The sequence below is a fragment of the Musca domestica genome, unplaced genomic scaffold (genome assembly GCF_030504385.1).
Source record: "Musca domestica strain aabys unplaced genomic scaffold, Musca_domestica.polishedcontigs.V.1.1 35, whole genome shotgun sequence".
Classification (NCBI taxonomy): domain Eukaryota; kingdom Metazoa; phylum Arthropoda; class Insecta; order Diptera; family Muscidae; genus Musca; species Musca domestica.
The window spans coordinates 7683878-7708990 of record NW_026712315.1 but is presented as its reverse complement, the minus strand read 5'-3'; the positions used below and the strand labels follow the sequence as shown (position 1 = coordinate 7708990).

At 35.9% G+C, this 25113-nt stretch overlaps 1 protein-coding gene across 1 annotated transcript in view; it reads right to left on the bottom strand.

The window, feature by feature from the left end:
* LOC101898395 (multiple C2 and transmembrane domain-containing protein) overlaps positions 1-16291 on the bottom strand; it is a 157752-nt gene extending 141461 nt beyond the window's left edge. The window contains exon 1 of the mRNA XM_011297040.3: positions 15915-16291. The gene's annotated coding sequence lies outside the window, so the exon portion shown is untranslated. The remainder of the gene's footprint in view (positions 1-15914) is intronic.
* Positions 16292-25113: the final 8822 nt, after the last annotated feature.

Genomic DNA, 25113 nt, shown 5'->3' with positions numbered 1-25113 from the left:
TCTTTTTATTTGGCTTGAAAACCATAAGTGGCTATCGTTAGAACACTCCAGCATTTAAATGTGAATGGCTTGCGAGCTGAACATATCGCAATATTCTATTCGGCAAATATTGAAAAATGAGCTCGTGGTAAAGCCATTGAAATTTCAAAATATGTAAAAGAACTTACACCACAACAAGAAAAAAAATATACTCAAAAGAGCTAAAGATTTGCTTCACTTGGCCAAAAGTGATGAACTGCCGAATTTGGTTTTCTCCGATGAAAAAACATTCGTTTGTTGTCCAGCAGTTTGTAAACAAACAAAGTGATCGTATTTACTTGCAAAAGAGGTCAGCTGAAAATTTTTACCTTCGGTTGGCCACCAGAACTCAAGCGCCGGCCATGGTGATGATGTTGGCCTCCATAACAGTCGATGGTCGCTTTTCGCTCGTATTAATCGACCATGGCATTAGAAGAAATGGCCAATATGATCGCGAAAACATTCTGGAAGGTGTATGAAAGCATTGGGCACGCAAACATTTTGGCCACAGACGTTGGACATTCCAACAGGATTCAGCACTATTGCACTCAGCACGCGCCACTCAAGAATGGTTGGACTATTGTGTCTGCAGTAATTTGGAAAGCAAGGTTAGCACTTACAAGATAAAAAGCAATAAGTTCGAACTTTGAATACCCTCCACCATTTCTAACAAATTTGGAAATTTTCAAAAAATAAAGTCCTTAAAAATTCTGTTAAATTTTTAAAAATACCGAATATAGCCGTTATATTGGGGTCTATACGACGTGGACCTACATAGGCCTTGTTTGTCATAAGCCATTACCATATTCAAATTCGAAACAATCATTCTGTCACAGGCTATAGCATCCATTACGAACGTCAAATACGACATCTCAAAAAATTTCGGTGTGTATTGTACCTACCGAATATAAGGAGGTACTGATATATGGGGCCTATACGAATACCTGTACCTGCATAGACAATTTTATGTCACAGACTGTAGTTTCCATTACGAACTCTAAATAAGTAATTTGAAACAATTCCGTTAAATAATGACGCTAAAGTCATCAAAATACCGAATTTTGGGAGGTACCGTTATATGGGGGCTATACGAAGTCGTGGGCCTGCACAGACTATTTTTTGTCATAGGCTGTAGTATACATTTCGAACTTGAAATGCCAAATTTGAAACAATTCCGATGAATAATGTCGCTAAAATCATCAAAATACCGAATATCGGGAGGAATTTATAAATGGGGGCTATATGAAAACGTGGACCTACATGGACCATTTAGGAAATTAACTGCCTACTGGAAAAATAAACACGTGTGCAAAATTTTAGCCTTCTATCTCAATTCGTTTAAAATATAGCGTCATTACAACAGACAGACGGACTGACGGGCAGGCGGACAGACAGACAGACGGACATGGTTTATCGACTTAAAAGTTTGCGCTGATCAAGAATATATATACTTTGTTGGGTCTGACATGAGTATTTCGAGGAGTTACAAACGGAATGACAAAGTTAATATACCCTCCATAGTATGGTGGAGGGTACAAAAAATACCAAAGTGTCGATCACCTCAAGCAAGCGCTACGCCAGAATGTACCAAAATACCGCAGAGCACATTCGGGCAGCGGGTGACGGTTTCATTGGCCGGTTGAAGGCCATAATTCGGTGACCAATTCGAACAAATCTAAACTTATTCTTAAATTTGATGCTATTTCCGACATTTTTTGCTTTCATTCAATAAAATTAAAAAAAAATGTAAAAATTATGGCGTTTAACTTTGTTGCAGTTTTTTATCTCACCCTGTATATATTCTTTGTTGGGTCTAAAATTATTATTTCGATCAGTTACAAACGGAATGACGAACTTAATATACCCTCCATACTATGCATGGTGGAGGGTATAAAACTATTTCCGAGAACAGGAAATGATAGGAATAACGAATTTTGTAAGGACTTTGGGGCTGTAAGATTAGTCTGGTAAAAAAACGAATTGTTCGCTAACAAAGTAAATTTTTTTTGAAAATTTCGCAATACAGAAAGTATTTTATTTTCTTTGTCCAAACTCATTTGTGAACTAATTTTTATACCCTACAACACTATGTGTTGGGGGTATTATAAGTTGGATTGGGCCAAAAATTATGTAACACCTCGAAATATTGATTTCCCACATAGGAAAGTATATATGGATCTTCCTATCTCGCCGAGTTGAGTCGATCTAGCTATGTATGTCCGTCCGTCCGTCTGTCCATGTTAATTTGTAATCACTCTATAGGTCTCAATTATGGCTCGATCTTCACGAAATTTAGAATGGAGCTGGGGATTGGGTCAGAATAGAACCCTATTTCTTTGGAGATGATCCCCAAATGTTTAGGAGTTGAAATGGACCAAATACTGTAAAAATAACGGATTTTGCAGTAGCTATGCAGGTCGCAATTATAGACCAATCGACGCGGAACTTCGCATGTATCTAGAGTTTAGGGCGGGGAAGAAGCCTACCAATTTGGGTGGTCATCGGATAATATTTAAAGGGTAAAATAGACCATATATTTTGTGTTGAAAAAATTCAAAATTTTTCATTAAACCGCGAATATTTTAAATCCCGGCGAAATCGCAAAGCCATGACAAGGTTACTTCTGATCTTTACATTGATGTGCGATATATATGTCTATCAAAGAAGATATGCCTGAAAGATCTCTTATATGTCGAGAACGGCTGAATAGATTTCGTCAGTTCTCATTAATTCAGAATGGCCTCTTGCCAGGAAAGAAAAAACGTCTAAAAAAATCGCAAAAAAATATCTCTCTAAAGATGAAAATATTGATTTTGTAAAATTTTCTCATATTTTTTCAATTTTGTCATATTTTTGGCATATTTTCATTTTGAATTAAACATTTGGTAATATTTCTACAGCTAACAAAACAAAGTAGTTAGGATATCAGGATATCATATACAGATCGCATTTATGGCCCGATCCTTACGAAATTTAGCATGGGGATAAGATGAGGGTCAGAATAGAAGCCTACTCTTTTTGGAGATGATCGCCATACATTTAGGGGTTGAAGTGGACCGAAAAACTGCAAAATTGTCAGCAGGTCATAATTATCGCCCGATCCTCACGCACATTTGAACGGGCGTTACCGGACATTGCAAAAGACAAGCAGTTTTGAATGGCCATCAAAAAATATTCAATGTGTGAAATAGTTTGCCAACTTTTGTATGCAAAATAAGAAAATGTCCATTCCAGTGACTTTTTGGAGAATTCACAAATACTGGAAAGACACACTTCTGACTATTTCGTTAACGCTGATTTCATTGAAGAATATAGTCAAATGTCTGTATCTCATATAGATGCATTTCAGTCAAAAACCAATAATAAATGTTAATCTCCTGCCACTTCTGAGACATTATAGGTATTTGGGAAATATTGGTTCCAGATCTAAGAAGACCATTTAAGTGCAACATCTAAATTGGAAATGAGCAAATTAGTTTAAGTTGCTATTATTCGAAAATTAGAGAACGAAACCTGATGGTTTTCTTTTATTATTTGTCACAATATCTTGTGGAATTCTTTCGAGTATCTCGCCTATATAAACTGTATCGTTTATTATAGTGTTGTAGGGTATTCAACGGTCGGCCCCGCTCGACTGTAGCCTTTGCTTACTTGTTATTTTAAAAGTTGTTTGTCTCAACCTGAAACTTCTTCCTTAAATTCGATTTGTCTGGAAATAATTTTTCGATTTCTGTCTAAAATACTTTGAAACTTTCAAACAAAGTACTTCAATTTCAATTTCTTTTTCATATGACTTTATGTTTTAGTTTTCTTCTTGGTCTCCCAAAAAAATGACTTTAAGCTTTTGATATATAAACACATACATACATAAGCAAATATAAACATTTTCAAGTTTCGTAAAATAGAAATAACATACCCTGATAATTCACTATTTGTCTACCAAACTAAAAAGGAGATAAACAGGTAAAACATAGTTTTAAACAAGTACCAATAGAGATTCGAATATTACACAGCTAGTTTAGCTTATATGTGGGTGTATTTGTTATTGGCAAATATTTGTGTTTCCAACATGTAATGAGCAGATAGACAGACAGACAGCCTTCATATTGGGTTGCGGCCAACTGTGACAGAGGTAAACTCCTGCAGAAGTTGACATGGAATTTTTTGGTTGATGTTGTCAATAAAGGATTTTCAATGATGATATAGCTGAGAGAGAGAGGGTGCTTATTAAGTTTGTCATTTTGTTAGAAGCTCCTTGAAATATTTCATTTCAAATCCATGAATTATATACCATCTTCTTAGGAGTAAAAAATTTAATCTGCACATTCGTCTATCTCGCCTTCCATTTCTTAAACAAAATCTCCCAAACAATTCTCTGCTTTCCACTTCCATTGGAATGACATGGAACCCAAAAAATTTAATCAATAATTCACATTACACTCTCCATTTTCTGTGGCCGTAATCAAAGAAACACTCTCAATTAAATTTCATGCCACTCAATGTGGTTGGCGTTGTTTGTGGTCCGTCAGCTTTGACAAAGTCCTTAAGCATTAACAAGTAAAAAAGCAGTAAGTTCGGCCGGGCCGAACTTTTAATACCCTCCACTATTTGGAACGGATAAGAAAAAAAAAAATAAAATCCATTAAAAATTCTTTTAAAATCTTTCAAATATCTAATATAGGAAAGTGCCGATATATGGAGATATACGATATTGTGGACCTATAAAGACAATTCCGTTTCAGGGGTAAAGTGCTCACAAAGAACTCCGTGTGTGGATTTTCAGACAATACGATTGGAAAATGTGGCTAAAATCATCAAAATTCCGAAAACCGCGGGGTACCATTATATGGGAGCTATACGTTATCGTTAACCTATATAGATAACTCTCTCAGGGGGTAGTGTACTCACAAGGAACTCCTTGTGTGGATTTTCAGACAATTCCATTGAAAAGTGTGGCTAACATTATCAAAATACCGAATATCGGGGGGTACAGTTATATGGGGGATATACGTTATCGTTAACCTATATAGATAACTCTCTCAGGGGGTAATGTACTCACAAGGAACTCCTTGTGTGGATTTTCAGACATTTCCATTGAAAAATGTGGCTAAAATCATCAAAATACCGAATATCGGGGGTACCGTTATATGGGGGCTATACGATATCGTGGACCTATATAGATAATTGTCTGCCGAGGTATAAAGTACTCACAAGGAACTTCTTGTGTGGATTTTCAGACAATACCGTTGAAAAATGTAGGTAAAATCATCCAAATACCGAATATCGGTTGGTACAGTTATATGGGGGCTATACGATATCGTAGACCGATATAGCCCATCTTCGAACTTGACCCGCCTGCAGACAAAAGAGAGATCTGTGCAAAATTTTAGCTTCCTATCTTAATTCGTTTAGACTGTAGCGTGATTACAACAGACGGACGGACGGACGGACAGGGCTAAATCGTCTTCGAATTTTATGCTTATCAAGAATATATATACTTTGTTGGGTCTAAAATGATTATTTCGATGAGTTACAAACGGAATGACGAACTTAATATACCCTCCATACTATGTATGGTGGAGGGTATAACATCGAAAAGGCCACAGAGGAAATGAAATTATGTTCTGTTAGTATATTTTCATTTTTACAGTCAGTTGGCAAGACCGGAAGCCAAATGTCAAGAGACGATGACAAAAACGGTCATCACAAATGCAAATCACGTGTGTGTGCGACAAAGAGACTCTTTTAATGGAATTCGGCGCAATTTCCTTTTTTTTTTTTTTTTTTTTTTTTTTTGAATTGCGATAGAAGGAAATTTTGTAGAAAAAGAAAAAGGCCTGTGAAATACCATTACAATAATATTATATCCGTGAAAAAATAAAAAATTTACATTTCAAAGAATTTTCTGGGATTTAAAAGGAAATTTTTCTCTCACTTTGTGTTGGCAATCTATTGAGACGGGGAATTTATTTTTTATTGTTTGATGTTTCTTTTTTCGGTTGTATGTTACAATTGTAATTTGTTCGGCCATATTTTATTATGGTCTTAAATGTATTTGATATATTCCCAAACAAATGTATTCTTTGTGAGAACAATGCATTAGGCTCGTACCATTGAAAATCGATTTTTTATAGAAAAACTTTGCACTCAATTTTCTCGGAGACATCTTGGTATGCATTTCCAGGAAAGAAATTTCTCGAAATGGATAGATGCTGGATATACAAAAAATGCCAACACTAGACAACAAGATATTATTGATAGAAGAACAGTAAAAAGTGTTTTCTCCATAGAATTCATAGCAAACACATTTTTTTTAAATCTGCAAAAGACCTATAAAAGGGTTTCTTTCGGTGGACATATAAAGACTTTCTATCAATAAAAATGTTGAAAGTGGGCCTCTAACCATAGAGGTCTTCCTTTCAGAGAGTAGATCTTATACCAAGAGAAGAGCTGATTATTCTGTATTCAGACAACCGGAAAATGGTTTTCTATCTGTTGAAGACATGTAAAGGTTATTCTTTTCGTAGAGGACTTACAACGGAATTTGTTTCTAAAAAACAACAATAAACGACGTTTTTATACCCTACAACACTATGTGTTGGGAGTATTATAAGTTTGATTGGGCCAAAAATTATGTAACACCTCGAAATATTTGTTTCCCACATAGGAAAGTATATATGGATCTTCCGATCTCGCCGAGCTGAGTCGATCTAGCTATGTATGTCCGTCCGTCTGTCCATGTTAATTTGTAATCACTCTGCAGGTCGCAATTATGGCCCGATTCTCACGAAATTGAAAATGTAGGTGTGATTGGGGCCAGAATAGAACCCTATTTCTTTTGGAGATGATCGCATAATATTTAAGGATTGAAATGGACCAAAAACTGAAAAATTTAATGATTTTGCAGTTGCTCTACAGGTTGCAATTATGGACCAATCGACGCGGAATTTAGCATGGGGCTAAAGATTAGGGCTGGGCAGAAGACTTCCAATTTTGGTGGTCATCGGGTAATATTAAGTGGGTGAATAGACCATAACAGTTGTGTTAAATAAAAGTAAAATTTTCCACTAAACTACGAATATTTTTAATCCCGGCGAAATCGCAAATAGACGGACAAGTCAATTCTGACCGTAACGTAGATGCCGATAGTATATACATCGGATATATATAGCGGAATGTATATATACAAAGGAAGGGAATGTTAACCAGAATGTTTATATCTTAAGAATGGCTGGACCGATTGTGACAAATGTTGTCAATTCAGAATGCCCTCTTGGCATAAAACTCTAAAATCTAAAAAAATCGGATAAAAAGATGCTAATAATGATGTTAATATGGATTTTGTATTATTTTGTGAAATATTTTTATTTTTTTTTTCATATTTTTTAACGCATGCGATTTTTTTCAATTTGACTTATAATATAAGGTATACATTTTGTATTATTTTTTTTCACCTTACAGCACAGGTTGGGGATATTATATACGTATTGCAATTATCGTCCGATCCTCACGAAAATTTTCACAAATGTAGGGTTACGCTCAGAAGGGCTAGGCCCATTGTTTTCAAAGATGTCCGCAATATATTAGAGGTTGAAATGGAACAACAACTAAACATTTTCCTGATTTTGCAGCCGTTATAAAGGTCACAAATAGAAACCAAAGGACACGAAGTCTCGCACGAAGTTAGAGTTTAGGACAGCGAGTAGAATGGACCACTACTTTTGTGTGAAAAAATACCAACATTACTTACAGGCGATATCCGAAATACACAAAAGACGAACTTCTGACTTTTTTATGCTGATTTCGTTGATGAATATAGCCCAATATCGTAGACAAGCTAATCATATAGTTGAGTCTTAATTTGGAGATACAGAGGGCCTCTTCCTTTTAGAGATGATCACAAAATATGTAGAGGTTCAAATGAACCAAAAACAGCACAAAATTTCTGCTATTTATAAGAGTCCTGCAGAAGGACGACGTGTGAATGGTAGATATTCATAACATGTAAGCAATGTATATAGTAGGACATAGCCAAAAATTTGATATGTTACAACACTGCAATTTAGACTCCGCTGTATATCCGATATTTGGCTATATTCGTCAACGAAATCATTATCGATGTAAAGGTCAGAGGTGCGACTACCCCGACGAATATTGGTAGGATTCTGCTTAACCCTAAACTCTAGCCCCATTCTAAATTCCTAACCGATTGGTTTGTAATTGTGACGTCTTGAGAAACAGAACTGAAAAATCAAAAAAAATATCTTTTTTTTTTTTGGTGCTCTGCAGTATTTTCTCCCATTCCCGGCGACAACAAAAATTTGCTTTAATTGCTATTTTGAAGTGTTAACATTCATGTTTGGATAATAAAAACCAGTAAGGAAAAGCCAAAAGTCGGGCGGGGCTGACTATATGATATCCTACACCACTATGCATATTTAGTAGAGCTCCCGTAACAAAGGAATTTATTTGAAGTAGTTCATACCACCTATCAACATTTGTCTTTAGAGCAGTTACAGATTGGTTTCAAAGGGAACAAATATTTAGAACGCATATCCAATTCTGAATCGATTTTTACTAAATTTGACAGAGACATTTTAATCTTTAATACAAAATAACATTGCTATAGAGTGCTTGATATTACTTCGAGAAGGATTATATTAAAATAAGTTAAAAGAGCTGTAAGTTCGGCTGGACCGGACTTTGAATACCATCCACCATTTGGAACGAATTCGGCAATTTTCAAACAAATAAAATCCGTTAAAAATTATGTTAATATCTTAAAAATGCCGAATGTTGGCGTATATAGGGTCTATACGACGACATGCACCTACATAGGCAACTTTTGTCATAAGCTATTACAATATTCAAACGCGTCTGTTTATAATGTAGCTTAAATCATCAAAGTACCGACTATCGGGGTACCGTTATGTGGGGGCTATGCGAAGACGTGGACCCACATGACCCATTTTCTGTCCTATGCTGTAGTATCTTTTACGAACTTCAAATACCAAATTTGAACCAATTCCGGTAAATAATGTCGCTAAAATCATCAAAATACCGAATATCGGGAGGTACCGGTATGGGGGCTATACGAAGACGTAGACCTGCACAGACAATTTTCTGTCATAGGCTGTAGTATTCATTACGAACTTCAAATACTACATTTTAAGTAGTTCCGGTAAATAATGTCGCTGAAATCATCAAAATACCGAATATCGGGGGATACCGTTATATAGTTGCTATACGAAGACGTGCACCTATATGTCCCATTTTCTGTCTTAGGCTGTAGTATCCATTACGAACTTTAAATACCAATTTTGAAACAAGTCCGGTAAATAATGTCGCTAAAATCATCAAAATACCGCATATCGAGAGGTACCGTTATATGGGGCCAATACGAAGACGTGGACCTACATGGCCTATTTTCAATACCAAAAGTCTTGCAGACATAGTACAGATTTGAGTAAATTTTTATCAAATTCCTTCATTTCGTTCGGTAGCTAGAGTGATTTCCACAGACGGACAGACGGATGGACATTGCTAATCGACATAGAATTTTATGCTGATCAAGAATAAATATACTTTGTGGGGTCTAAAATGTATATTTCGAGGTATTACAAACGGAATGACAAACTTAATATATCCTCCAAACTATGGTGGAGATTATAAAAAACTAGTAAAAAAAAAAACATTAAGTTCGGCCGGGCCAAACTTTTAATACCCTCCACCTTAGGGTAAAAGAAACATTAGAAGAAATTTATGACCAACAAATACAAATTTTCAGACAAATCCGTGAAAAAATTTTTGCAAAAATCAACAAATTACCGAATATCGGGAGGTACCGTTATATGGGGGTTAATATACCCTCCTTTCCAAGGTGGAGGGTATAAAAATATATCGGAGCCGAGTTGCACAAAATGGAAACGTACTTCCCGATATTCACTCCATTTGGGCTAATATTAGCCATTATTTGCACAATAAACCCGAAATCGAATTAAGGATATATATTTAACAAATTTTATGTACTTGCTTCTAGACTGCATTCGGTCAGATGTACCAAAATTTAGGACATTAGGACTTCTATTGGTCATTTGGTGCACAATTAACCCGAAATCGGTTGAAGATATATGTGAGTTATATCTAAATCTGATCCGAATATCACCAATTGCAATATGACTTGTCTTTGAAACAAACAAACATTGCTTGGAAAATTTCATCTCGGGGATAATAAATGCGACCTGCCTTTTTCAGAAGAATACATGGACGGACGAAGGGACGGACGAATGGACATAAATCGACTCAGAAAGTGATTCTATGACTATCCTCAGAAATAACTATGGGTCTATCTCGCTTCCTTCTCCCTGTCACAAACAAGTCCACAAAGACATAATACCCTTACTACTATGTGGTGTAGGGTATAACAAGGTTTACAATCGTCAAAAAATTTAATTTTGCCCAAATATTTTCTCACCTTATCCCACTGATCAGCAATATATTACAAAATTACATACAGAATATATCATACATTTTAAATTAAAGAACATTCAACTAAAATGTTAAACTAAACCTCAATATTTTTCTCACTGTTGTCATTAATCCAGACTTAAGAACTTAAATCTTCTCATAAAAATTAGCAATCCTTATTAATTTGTTTAATCCTCCATTTCCATATTTTAATCTTCCTCTTATATACTAATGTAATTTGTGGTATCCATGGGTAAAAAAATATTAATACCATTTCCGCAAAACACAAACACACACACACACATGCGCCGACTAGAAGACCACAATACAACGAATGACAAAATGAGACAATGTCTATTAACACTCCACTACACAAATATCTGCATTGAGAAAAGCAGAAAGAAACAAAAAAGTCAGCAGACAGAAGAAGCTGTCAATTACAACAATAACAACAACAACGACCACAGGAAGAAGAGGCGACAGATTCAATATAAAGAAAACAACAATTACACCATTATACCAAAAACAACAAACACATCATTGTTACAACAACAAAGTCATAACAAGAAAAACAATAACATTCATTCATTCATTCAACAGTCGCAAGGAGTAAAAATTCGAGGAGCATGTTTATATTTATGTGTGTTAGTATGGGAGGGGTTTTGGGTTGGGGTGTATGCTTGGTCGTTTCTCTCATAGAACACCCATATTATTTAATTTTATTCCATTTGCTTTCGTTTTGTGCTCATATTCTCTATAAAACAAACACACACGTTGTTCCTATTTTATGGAAGCTGATAACAGTGTTGCCGTGTTTGTGGACATTTCGGCGACACAATCGTAACAATTTTCAGATTTTTGGGCAAATGAGTTTTATGTGGAGGTCAGTGATTGGCAAAGTAATTTGTTCTAAGAAGAAACACGATTGGATGCAAAACTCAAAACACGAAATTGATTATATGAAAACCGATCACTTTTGACGGTTGTTATATCAGTTATAAACATCTCTATTTATACCCTACACCACATAGTGGTAAGGGTATTATGTCTTTGTGCATTTGTTTGTAACATGGAGAAGGAAACGAGATAGACCCATAGTTACTTTTGAGAACCTTCATAGAATCACTTTCTGAGTCGATTTATGCATGTCAGTCCGTCCGTCCGTCCGTCTGTCCATGTATTCTTGTGAACAAAATGCAGGTCGCATTTATTATCCGATTGAGATGAAATTTTCCAAACAATATTTTTTGGCCCAAGGACGAACCCTATTGAAATTGGTGAGAATCGGATCAAATTTAGATATAGCTCCCATATATATCTTCATCAGATTTCGGGTTAAATGTGCTCCAAATATCCACTATCAGTCCAAATTACCTGAATTTTGGCACACCCAACCGAGATCGGCCTAGAAGCAAGTATATCAAATTTGAAGAAAATCGGTTCAGATATAGCTATAGCTCCCATATATATCTTTCATCCGATTTGATCTTTAAGTCCCTCACATTCCTACTATGCACTCCACAACCGTGATATTTGGTACCAGGTATTAGATGGAGCACAAAAATAGCTGTTTTAAATTTTATCGAAATCGGTTCAGATTTGGATATAGCTCCCATATATATCTTCATCCGATTTCGGGTTAATTGACCACCAAATGGCCAATATCAGCCCAAATGGCCCGAATTTTGGCACATGTGACCGAGATTAGCCTTAAAGCAAATACAATAAATTTGGAGAAAATCGGTTCAGAAACAGCTATAGCTCCCATATATATCTTCATCCGATTTCGGGTTAAATGTGCACCAATTGTCCACTATCAGTCCAAATTACCTGAATTTTGGCACACCCAACCGAGTTCGGCCTAGAAGCAAGTATATCAAATTTGGAGAAAATCGGTTCAGATATAGCTATAGCTCCCATATATATCTTTCATCCGATTTGGTGTTTAAGCCTCTCACATTCGTAATATGAACTCCACAAGAATGATATTTGGTACCAGATATAAGATACAGCCCAGAAATAGCTGTTTGTAATTTTATCGAAATCGGTTCAGATTTGGATATAGCTCCCATATATATCTTCATCCGATTTCGGGTTAATTGTGCACCAAATGGCCAATATAAGTCCAAATGGACTGAATTTTAGTACATCGGACCAAATTCAGCCTAGAAGCAAGTATATAAAATTTAGTGAAAATCGGTTCAGATATAGATATAGCAACTATATATATGTTTCTTCCGATTTAGAGTTTTAGTCCCATACATTCGTAATATTCACTCTACAACCGTGATATTTGGTACCAGGTATTAGATGGAGCACAGGAATAGCTGTTTTAAATTTTATCGAAATCGGTTCAGATTTGGATATAGCTCTCATATATATCTTCATCCGATTTCGGGTTAAATGTGCACTAAATTTTCAATATCAGCCCAAATCATCAGTCTAGAAGCTAATACGTAAAATTTGGAGAAACCCGGTTCAGAGATAGCTATAGTTCGTAAAATGCACGATAGAATTAGATGGATTTTGATTTTGTACCAAATATCTCATAGAGCTCTGAAATGCCCTGTATAAACCTTTTTACGAGAGCTCTACTAAATATGCATAGTGGTGTAGGGTATCATATAGTCGGCCCCGCCCGACTTTTGAGCTTTCCTTACTGGTTTTTATTTAAAAGTAGAATCAGAATTTTGATATTTTGTATCAGTTATGTCAAATTGCCAACAATTCTGATGAACAATGCCAGATAGCGGGAGGTGCCATTATATTTTCATTATGGGGTCTAATAGGCATATAGGTCAAAATTGGGACATCGTTCAAAATTTAAACAGACTTGGTTCCGCTCCGGAAATAGAAAATATTGAATCATTCATTCCTATACCTCCCCTGCAAGAAGTTACCACTTTAATTTATAACAACTCCCCTAAAATCGGAAACCAATGACCAATTTTCTTTGCATTTGTTATCTTATTAAAGCCCCCATATAGTGGTACCTCCCGATATTCGGTATTATTTATTATATATATTTATTGGTCATAATGGGTTCTGCCTGCGGTGGCGAAATATTGTATGTATGGGTCCACGCTTTGGTATAGACCCCATATAACGGTACCTCCATATATTCGGTATTTTGACGATTTTTTGAATTTGTCTAAAAATTGGTATTTGTGTACCCTATTGGGTTGCTATTGGTACCTCCCGATATTTTGATGATTTTTCGGACATTTTCGCACGAATATGTCTGAAAATTGGTAGTTGTGGGTCACAATGGGTTCTAATGTTTCCTTTACCCTAACGTGGAGGGTATTAAAACTTTGGCCCGGCCGAACTTAATGTTTTTTATACCCTCCACCATAGTATTGAGGACTTTTGGTATTGAAAATGGGTCATGTAGGTCCACGTCTTCGTATAGTCCCCATATATAAATTCCTCCCGATATTCGGTATTTTAATGATTTTAGCGACATTATTTACCGGAATTATTTTATATTTGGTATTTAAAGTTCGTAATAGATACTTCAGAATATGACAGAAAATAGTCTGTGCAGGTCCACGTCTTCGTATAGCGACATTAGTTATCGAAACTATTTCAAAATTGGTATTTGGATTTCATAATGAATACTACAGCCTATGACAGAAAATTGTCTGTGCAGGTCCACGTCTTCGTATAGACCCCATATAACGGAACCCCCAATATTCGGTATTTTGATGATTTAAGGGACATTATTTACCGGAATTGTTTCAATTTTGGTATTTGAAGTTCGTAATGGATACTTCATCCTAAGACAGAAAATGAGCCATGTAGGCCCACGTCTTCCTATAGTCCCCATATAACGGTACCTCCCGATATTGGATATTTTGATAATTTTAGAGACGTTATTTAGCGGAACTATTTCAAATTTAGTGTTTGAAATTCGTTATGAATACTTCAGCCTATGACAGAAAATTTTCTGTGCAGGGTGCATGTCTTCGTATAGCCACCATATAAGGGTACCCCCCGATATTCGGTATTTTCATGATTTTAGCGACATGATTTACCGGAACTATTTCAAATTTGATATTTAGATGTCATAATGAACACTACAGCCTATGACAGAAAATTGTCTGTGGAGGTCCACGTCTTCGTATAGCCCCCATATAATGGTACGCCCGATATTCGATATTTTGATGATCTTTTTCAAATTTGGTATTTAGATGTCATAATGAACACTACAGCATATGACAGAAAATTGTCTGGGCAGGTCGATTTATAACCCCCATGGTACCTCCCTATATTCGGTATCTTGATGCTTTTAGCTACATTATAAAGAGATATTTTTTCAAGCTTCGCATTTGAATATTGCAATAGCTTGTGACAAGAGTTGCCTATGCAGGTTCAAGTCGTCTTATAGACCATAATATACGGCTACATTCGGTATTTATAAGATTATAAATGTTTACCAAATGGTGGAGGGTATTCAAAGTAAGGCCCAGACGAACTTACAGCTTTTTTACTTGTTTTTACTTGTTAATACCAAACATCCTAAAAACAATGCTAATTGTTGTGCCAAATTCTGAAGCTTTACGCCAAATAATTTGGCTGCATCGTGATTTCAACAGAAAGTCAGATAGAGGGACAAACAATCGGACATCGTTAAATTGACTTCGAATTTTATGTTGATCATGATGGGGTCTACGACCAGTATGTATGGATGTTACAAACGGAATAACAAAGTTAATTTACACTTCTTATCTAGGTACGACTGACAATAAGTACTATATTTTCTTTTGTAGATATAATCGTAGATACGATCGTCTTCTGGAAAGCTTGTCTTAAATTTTAATGATTTTTATTCCCACATTTCAATTCTAGTCTTGTGAACAAACTAATGAATTAAATGGCAACATTGTTTGGAAGACCCCAAAAGCATGCTAAGTTTTATTCTCTTTTCTTTGTTTGAAGCTCAAATTGCTCTCTCTCTCTCTCTCTCTCTTTCTCAATCTTGCATCTTCATTTGATTACACGTTGTTGGCTGGATCCTGTGTGACTCATATGTGTATTGGTGGGTTGGTAATGTTTGTTGCTCCAATGGAAGTATGAATGGGTGGCCCATATACATATGTGTGTGTGTTGTGGCTCCCCAAACAATGACAAAAACAACAATAACAAACCAACATACCAAAACATTCTGCAAGCCTACTCTGTTGTGACTAATGTCGTGTGTGTATGTAAGTCGGTAGATGGGTCTGTGTGTACGCGGTGTATGTTTATATTTTGCCAACAACAACAACACAAGTGCGTGATTTGCTCCTTTCCCATGTAAAGTGGTTGTGCTGTTGTTTTTGTTTTTGTTTTCATTTCATTTTTTCTATTTTATTTTTCCGTTTCTTTTTATATATTTTTTTCTGGCCTATAAATTTATCCCTTTTTTCTTTATTCCATTTACATACATTTATGTGTTGTTGTGAGCTGCTTCTGCTACTGCTAAGGCTGTGACTGCTTCCGCTATGGATTTGGGTAATTTAATGATTCCTTTTGAAATGGAATTTAAAATATTTTTGGAGATGTCATTTATGACTTGGCATTATTCACAATTGAGTTGCAGCTTTTTTTATTTATTTATTTTTTTTTAAGGAATCGACGTTTTCACTTTGTTCCAGGAGCTCATATTTTTTTCAATTTTTATTTAATTTTCCTTGTTATTTTTTACATTAAATTTCTAGATTTTTAGAATTATTTTGTTTTTTTTTTTTTCACTTCCCTTCACACTACAAGTTATATTCACTGGACCGTCCGCGTTATATCCACATTCCGCTGTGGCAATTTACGTCGTTTCGCGCTTTGTATTCCGTTCGTATGGAGAGTAGGCACGCAACTGATTTCTTCTGGTGTGGATGTGAAAAAGCTTTCCGTTGTTAGACCTCTGCGTTTGTGTGTTGCTCTTGTGACATTTGCTGTTGTTATTATTTTTTGCTGGTTTTCCTGACCCGGGTAGCAAAGTAAGAGAATGAGAGAGCGCGCGCAAATAGAGCTTTTAGGAGTTAGTGTTGTGTTCAAGTGACTGTTGCATTAGGGATATAAAAGGATACGGATATTCGTTAAGGTTAGGACTATATATTTTGATGAAGGGTATTGGCGAATTCGAACTGAAAAAAAAAATTGTATTATTACTAAACAATAAGTCTGCAGTTTTCAATGGGGATGTTTATACCGCCACCATAATATGTAGGGTATATTAAGTTTGTCATTCCATTTGTAACACCTCGAAATTCACATTTAAGCCCCCATAAAGTATAAATATTCTTGATCAGCATCAAATTTTATGCCGATTTAGCGATATCCGTCCGTATGTCCGTCTGTGGAAATCACTCTAGCTTATGGACGAATTGAAGTAGATTGATAAATTTTACTCAAATGTATATAATGTTTGCATGACTTTTGGTATTGAAAATGGGCCATTAGGTCCACGTTTTGGTTTAGCCCTTATATAACGGAACCTCCCGATATTCGGTATTTTGATGATTTTAGCGACATTATTCACCGGAATTGTTTCAAATTTGGTATTTGAAGTTCGTAATGGATGCTGTAGCCTAAGACAGAAAATTGTGTGTGCATATCCACGTCTTCGTATAGCCCCCTTATAACGATACCTCTCCATATTCTGTATTTTGATCGTTTTAGCGACATTATTCACCGGAATTATTTTAAATTTGGCATTTCAAGTTCGAAATGGTAGCTACAACCTATGACCGAGGACTGTCTGTGCAGGTCCACGCCTTCGTACAGCTCCCATATAACGGTACCTCCCGATATTCGGTATTTTGATGATTTTAGCGACATTATTCACCGGTTTTGTTTTAAATTTGGTATTTGAATTCGCAATGGATACTACAGTCTATGACAGAACATTATATGTGCAGGTCCACGTCTTCGTATAGCCCCCATATTACGGTACCTTCCGATATTCGGCATTTTAATGATTTTGTCGTTATTGTTATTCATCGGAATTGTTTAAAAATTTGGTATTTGAAGTTCGTGATGGATATCGTCCATGTCGTCGTATAGACCCTAATATAACGGATATTTCGACATTTTTAAGACTTTAACAGAATTTTTAACGGATTTTATTGTTTTTGAAAATTGACAAATTCGATCCAAATGGTGGAGGGTATTCAACGTTCGGCCCGGCCGAACTTACAGTTTTTTTTTTGTTTTAAATCCGAGTCAAAAGGGCATCAATTTATTTATTTGGATATTCGTACTAAGAGGGTACGAAACGTACTAAAAATGGAAATTTTGGTGTTGGACGAACGGAATGTGTGACCTGTACTGAATGGTACTAAATTTGGAATAATTTGGTTTAATGTGAGCGGATGAAGCAGAAAATTTTGAAGTTATGTATTGGGGTTCCTGTTTGTGGTAGATTTCTGATAAAAAGGTGGTATTGAAAGTGTGTACTATAATTGTAAGAAAAGTACTTAATAGTACTATATTTAGTACAATTTTGGTATTGAGTGAACAGATAGTCCTTGAAATCTGAAATTTGGTATTGTTATCGCAGTTCATGTTCATGTGCCTGGAAACGTGGAGGTAGTGTCGGAAATTTGTACAATTATTGTACAAAAAGTACTACATGTTATTATGTAGTGTATTGGGTGAAGGGATAGATAATTGTACGAAAAATACTAAATAGTGGTTTTGGAAATTTGTACCATAATTGTAAGAAAAGTACTAAATAGTATCAAATTTTGATATTGGGTTAAGAAACAGAGCTGGAATCCCGAAAATTGATATTGAGGTCTCTGTTGGTATCCGATATTAATATATGACGGTGCTTTTTATGTTGTGTACAATATTTGTACTAAATTTGGTATTGGGCAAAGGAACATAGCTGTTGGTGTCCGTAGTTTAGATATGGAAGTGGTTTTGGAAATGTGTGCTATAATTGTTCGATCTGTATGAGAGATATAAGTTTTGCAAACCGTGAAGCTTTGTTGGAGTGGTAAAAGAACGGGTAGGCCGATGTCTGCCCTTTTCACACCAGAACTTGCGTTAGTAAAAATATTGAGATACACTAAATTTGAAAAGAATCTGATTCTCATTTCGCATTTAATGAGAGTGATAATTATTCTAACTTTTGACCCGTTGTGCGGGAGATACCAGAAGAAGTAGTCAGACATATTTCATCTTCGCACCTGGTTTTGTGTTCATAGAAATATTGGGATATATGAAATTTGTAGAAAATCTGATGCTTATTTTTGCATTTTTTAAAATTTAGGAGAGAGGTACCAGAAGGAGTGGATTGATATAGTGTATCTTCACAGCAGATCTTATATTAGTAGAAATAATGGGATGTGTGAAATATGAAGAGAACTGGATGCTCATTTCGGATTATATAATCGTTTTGCTTATTCAAAACTGGACCCTTTTTTGGGGGAGTTACCAGAAAGAATGGTCCGATCTCTACCATTTTTCTAATAGATATTCTGTAGATAGAAATATTGGGATGTGGCAAGTCTGAATGGAATCGGATGTTAATTTCACGTTTTACGAGCTTCAGGGATATTCACAAATTTGAGCCTTTGTGTGGGAGGTACTGAAATGAGTGGAACGATATATTCCATCTTCAAACCAGACCTTGTGGTGTGTGTAATTTTAAGGCAAGCGTGCTCTTACATCACATTTTATAAGAGTTATAATTAGTCAATATTTGGACCCTTTGTGGGGGAGGTACTTGATGGAGTGGCCCGATATTGTCAGTTTTCACACCTAAGCTATCACTGATGCAAATATTAGGATTTCCAAAGTTGGAGTAAAATTGGATTATCCTTTCTCTTTTTGTGCAGTAAACTATTTTATTTTTTGTTTATTATTTTTTTTTGTTTTTTTTTTTTTTTAAATTTCGACCTTCTGTGGGGGAGGTACCAGGTGAACCTATATTGCCTATCTCTGAAATCGATCTAACTTTGATAACATTATTACGATGTACAAAGTTTGGATACAATAGGATACTCCTTTCGAGAGATATCGTGCGCACCAGGCAGACGAAGGGACTGACGGACATCGCTAGATCGACTGCAAAAATCCTGAAACGGACTTGGTTTAAGGAGACCTAGGGTCTAAAATGGTTATTTCGATGAGGCGCATTTTGGCCGTATCAAATGGTATTTAAGAATAATCATATGTATTAAGTCCAACTTATATTTTCGCTCCAAACAACAATTTCATATATTCCCTATTTATGTAAATTTCAATTGTCGGGTACATAGGGTCACCAAGAGGCCGCTAAATAGAGCAACTGAAAACAATCAGATGAACTCAACACAATTTACATTGATAATCTACAAATTGCCCGAATGTCATGATGTCATAATTACCAAGCATCATCTTCCATAGATACTGGAGAATTTTAAATAAGCTTTTGCCACACACATACACACACACAACACGCGAGACACATTAGGTGAGACAATACAATATGTTTGTTCCAAAATACAAAACACTAATTAAAACAATTATTTATTACTTTGCAAACAAAAACTAGAAATGAGAGCGAAACAAGCTCATTCGAACGCATTTACCGGCTGACTGGCCATAGGTATGACATTGTCTGAGATTAAGAATCGATAGTGATTCTGAAATGAATATTATTTTAAATGTGAATAGCAAAGAAAAATGAAAACAAAAAGTAAACAAACATCTATGACGTCATAGAATTTGAATATTTTAACAACAAAAACAAAGAAGAAAAAAAAAACATCACAACTTTCATGACTTATTGGATGATGATTTGTTGCGGACTGAGTCGAGGGGTGAACTGTTTCTTGTTATTCGTGCGTTGTAATTATATACTCGGGATGTCTTTCAACGTATTTAATTGAAAGCAACAAAAAATTAACATTGAATCAATTAATTTATAAGCTATTTATTTGTAGATAATTAATATGAAAATAGTACGACGAATGAGATTTGTGTGGGGGTAATAGAGTAAATATGATTGTACGTTTTCGTTGTAGGACATTTGAAAAATCCAGTCGAATTAAATTGTCAATTCCATTGAATATATCTCAAATAAAATTTCCTTAAAAAAACGAAGAAATACCTTACTTTTTTATATTTCATGCCCTAAAAATTCTTGAGAAATTTTAAAACAAACTGGTAAGAAAGATGTAGCTTCGGCCGGGCCGAGCTTTGAATACCCTCCACCATTTGGAACGAATTTGACAATTTTCAAAAAAAAAAAAATAAATAAATAAATAAATATATAAAATCCGTTAAAAATTCAGTTAAATTTTTAAAAAATACCAAATGTAGCCGTCATCTTAGGGTCTGAACGACGATGTGGGCCTGCATAGGCAGCTTTTGCCATAAGCCATTACAATATTCAAATAGGAACTTGAAAAAACTCAGTGAATAATACAGCTTAAAACATCAATATAGGGAGGTACTAATATATGGGGGCTATACCAAAATGTGGACCTGCACAGACAATTTTCTGCCTTAGGCATCAGTATCCATTACGAACTCCAAATACAAAATGTGAAAAGTTTCCAGTAAAAAAATGTCGCTAAAATCATCAAAATACCGCATATGGGGGGTACTGTTATACAGGGTTGCCCATATTCGACGGACCCATGTTTTTTTCGGCCATTTCGATGACTCTTTGGGCCCATTCCAAACGACGAGGCTTGTCCGCAGGGAACAAAAGCAAATCAATGCGAATAATCCGTTGTAAAGTGGACCGAGCCATGCCCAACTGCTGAGAAAGGCGTTTTTGGGATGTTCTTGGGGACGTCTCAACACTGGCTCGTACGGCAGCGATATTCTCGGCCGATCGCCTTGGTCGACTTTTATATGGCCTCTTCGGATTAGAAAGAGCCTTACTAGTCGAAATTTTTTCGTATAAACGCTTAATGGTGTTCTTAGAAGGCGCACTTCTCACATTTATTTATGTTTTAAAAGCACGTTGAGTTTTCACAATTGACTTCTTCTGTTGAATGTTAATTTCAACTATTTCAGAGCGCTCGCGTGGCGTGTATTGGTTCATGGTAAAAGTCTGCTTGGACTGACGCTTCAAACGCGGTACGTCATTAAGCGATGTGACATCTCTGTCAAAAGTTATGGCGTTGCCAGATGGGTCCGTCGAATATGGGCAACCCTGTATGGGGGCTATACAAAGACGTGGACCTGCACAGGCAATCTCCTCTCATAAGCTGTAGCATCCATTACGAACATCAAATAGCAAATTTGAAACAATTCCGGTGAATAATGTCGCTAAAATCCTCAAAATACGGAATATCGGGAGGTACCGTTACACGAAGGCTATACGAAGATGTGGACCTGCACAGACAATTTTCTGTCATAGGCTGTAAAATTCATTACGAACATCAAATACCAAATTAGAAAGAATCCCGGTGAATAATGTCGCTAACATCATCAAAATACCGAAAAAAGGAAGGTTCTATTATATGAGGGGAAATACCAAAATGTGGACTTACATAGTCCATTTTCAAAGTCCTGCAGAAATAATATACATTTGAGTAAAATTTTATCAATCTACTTCAATTCGTTCGGAAGCTAGAGTGATTTTCACAGACGAATAGACGGACAGAGGAACGGACATAGTTAAATCGACATAGAATTTTATGCTGATAAAGAATATATATATTTTGTGGGGTCTAAAATGTATATTTTGAGGTGTTAGAAACCAAATGACAAACTTAATATACCCTCCATACTATGGTGAAGGGTATAAAAACAGCAACAAAGTCAAACGCCATAATTTTCACATTTTTTAAGTTTTATTGAATAAAAACAAAAAATGTCGGAATTACATAAAATTTTAGAATAAGCTTAGATTTGTTCGAATTGGTCACCTTATGGCCTTCAAACGGCCATGCAATCGTCAAACGCTGCCCGAATATGGCTCTGCTGTATTTTTGGTCCATTTCCCGGCGTAGCTCTTGCTTGAAGTGTTCGACACTTTAGTATTCTTTAGTGACAACCTTGCTTTCCAAAATACTCCAGACACAATAGTCCAACGGATTGATATCCGGAAATTTTGGTGGCCATTGTGTGCTGGAAATGAAGCGGAGAACCTCATTTTGTAACCATTCTTGTGTGGCGTGTGCTGAGTGCGATGGTGCTGAGTCATGTTGGAATGTCCAAGGTCTGCGGCCAAAATGTTTGTGTGCCCAAGACTTTAATACACCATCCAAAATATTTTTGCGATATTATTCGGCATTTATTGTGATGCCACGGTGGATTAATACGAGCGGAGAGCGACCATCGGCTGTTATGGCGGCCCATATCATCACCATGACCGGCACCTGAGTTCTGGTGTTCAACCGAAGGTGCATATTTTCAGCTGACCTATTTGGCTAGTAAACGCGATAATTTTGTTTGTTTACAAACTGCTGGACAAGGAATGTTTTCTCATCGGAGAAAAGCCAATTCGGTAGTTTACAACTTTCGGCCAAGCGAAGCAACTCTTTAGTTCTTTTGAGTCTATTTTCTTTCTGTTGCGGTGTAAGTTCTTGCACTTTTTGCAGTTTCAATGGCTTTGCCACGAGCTCATTTTTCAAAATTTGCCGAATGGAATATTGCGATATTTTCAGCTTACGAGCCATTTTTCGGCCACTGCGACACGGGTTTCGATCAAGTCGCTTCTTTACTTTTCGAACCATTTCTGCTGATGTTGCTGTTTTCTTCCGTCCACTTCCTTGACATCGAGCTACGCTAGCAGTACTAGTACGGTAACGAGCGATGGTATGAGACACAAAAGATTTATTCGCATTTTAATGCTTTAATTCGTTTGGAAGCTAGAGGGATTTCCACAGACGGACGGACAGACGGACGGGCGGTCAACGTTAAATCGACATAGAATTTTATGCTGATCTAGAATACATATACTTTGTGGGGTATAACATTTTTCGTAGTGTTATAAACGGAATAATAAACTTAATGTACTTTCCATACTACGGTGGAGGGTATAAAAAGAATTTGTGAATCTGAGAAAACTATATAGCAAATGTGCGACAAAATTATATTTTCAGAATATATTTTTATGTGAAAATTTAATTAAAAGAAATTTTAAATTTCAATATTTGTACACAGTGTTTATGATATCACGTTCATTGAAATCATTGCCTCCATAACAGCACCATCTGTTGATTTCTGTCGGCGAAATGATTTTTTAATATTGTGTGAATAATCGGTACACGTAAACAAATGTGTTCATGTTTCACGTATCATTAAATAATGATTTGTGACTTTTTGGCTGGTTTGCAATTTTGTGGTTTTGTTGAATAAATTTTAGAGTAAATGAAGCGGAGGTGTCCCGTTGAAGCATTTCTTAAAGGAAATAAATAAGATATTCTTCAAAATGATATTTATACCCTACAACACTATGTGTTGGGGGTATTAAAAGTTTGATTGGGCCAAAAAATATGTAACACCTCGAAATATTGGATTCCCACATAGGAAAGTATATATGGATCTTCCTATCTCGCCGAGGTGAGTCGATCTGGCTATGTATGTCCGTCCGTCCGTCTGTCCATGTTAATTTGTAATCACTCTACAGCTCGCAATTATGGTCCGATCTTCACGAAATTTAGAGTGGAGGTGGGGCAAGGGTCAGAATAGAACCCTTTTTTTTTGGAGATGATTGCATAATATTTAGGGGTTAAAATGGACCAAAAACTGAAAAAAATCCTGATTTTGCAGTTTCTCTACAGGTCGCAATTATAGACCAATCAAAGCGGAAGTTAACATCGGGCTAGAGCTTAGCGCTGGGCAGAAGCCTTCCAATTTTGATGGTCATGGGGTATTATTTAGTGGGCGAAATAGGCCATAACATTTGTGTTAAATAAAAGTCAAATTTTCCATTAAACCGCGAATAATTTTAATCCCGGCGAAATCACAAATAGACGAGCAGGTCAATTCTGCCCGTTACATAGATGCCGATAGTAAATATATCGGTTATATATAGCGAACTATATACACAGTGTATATACCAAGGAAGGGGATGTCAGTTAGAATGTATATATCTCAGGAATGGCTGGAGCAATTTTGACAAATTTTGTAAATTTAGAATGCCCTCTTGACATAAAAGTATAAACTCTAAAAAAATCGCAGAAAAATATGCCAATAATGATGCTAATTTAGATTTTGTAGTATTTTGTGACATTTTTTATATTTTCATATTTTTTATCGCATGCTATTTTTTCAATTTGACTTATAATATTTTGTAATATTTTTTCACCTTACAACACAGGTTGGGGATATTATATAAGTATTTGAAATATCGTCCGATCCTCACGAAAATTTTCACAAGGGTAGGGTTGGGCTCAGAAGTGCTAGGCCTATGGTTTTCAAAGATGTCCGCAATATATTAGGGGTTGAAATGGACCAATAACTAAAAATTTTCCTGATTTTGCAGCCGTTATAAAGGTCACAAATAGAAACCAAAGGACACGAAATTTGGCATAGAGTTAGAGTTTAGCGGGGAAGCGGGTAGAATGGACCACTAATTTTGTGTGAAAAATACCCGCATTACTTACAGGCGATGTCCGAAATACACAAAAGGCGAAAATCTGGCTTTTTTCATGCTGATTTCGTTGACGAATATAACCAAATATTGTAGACAAG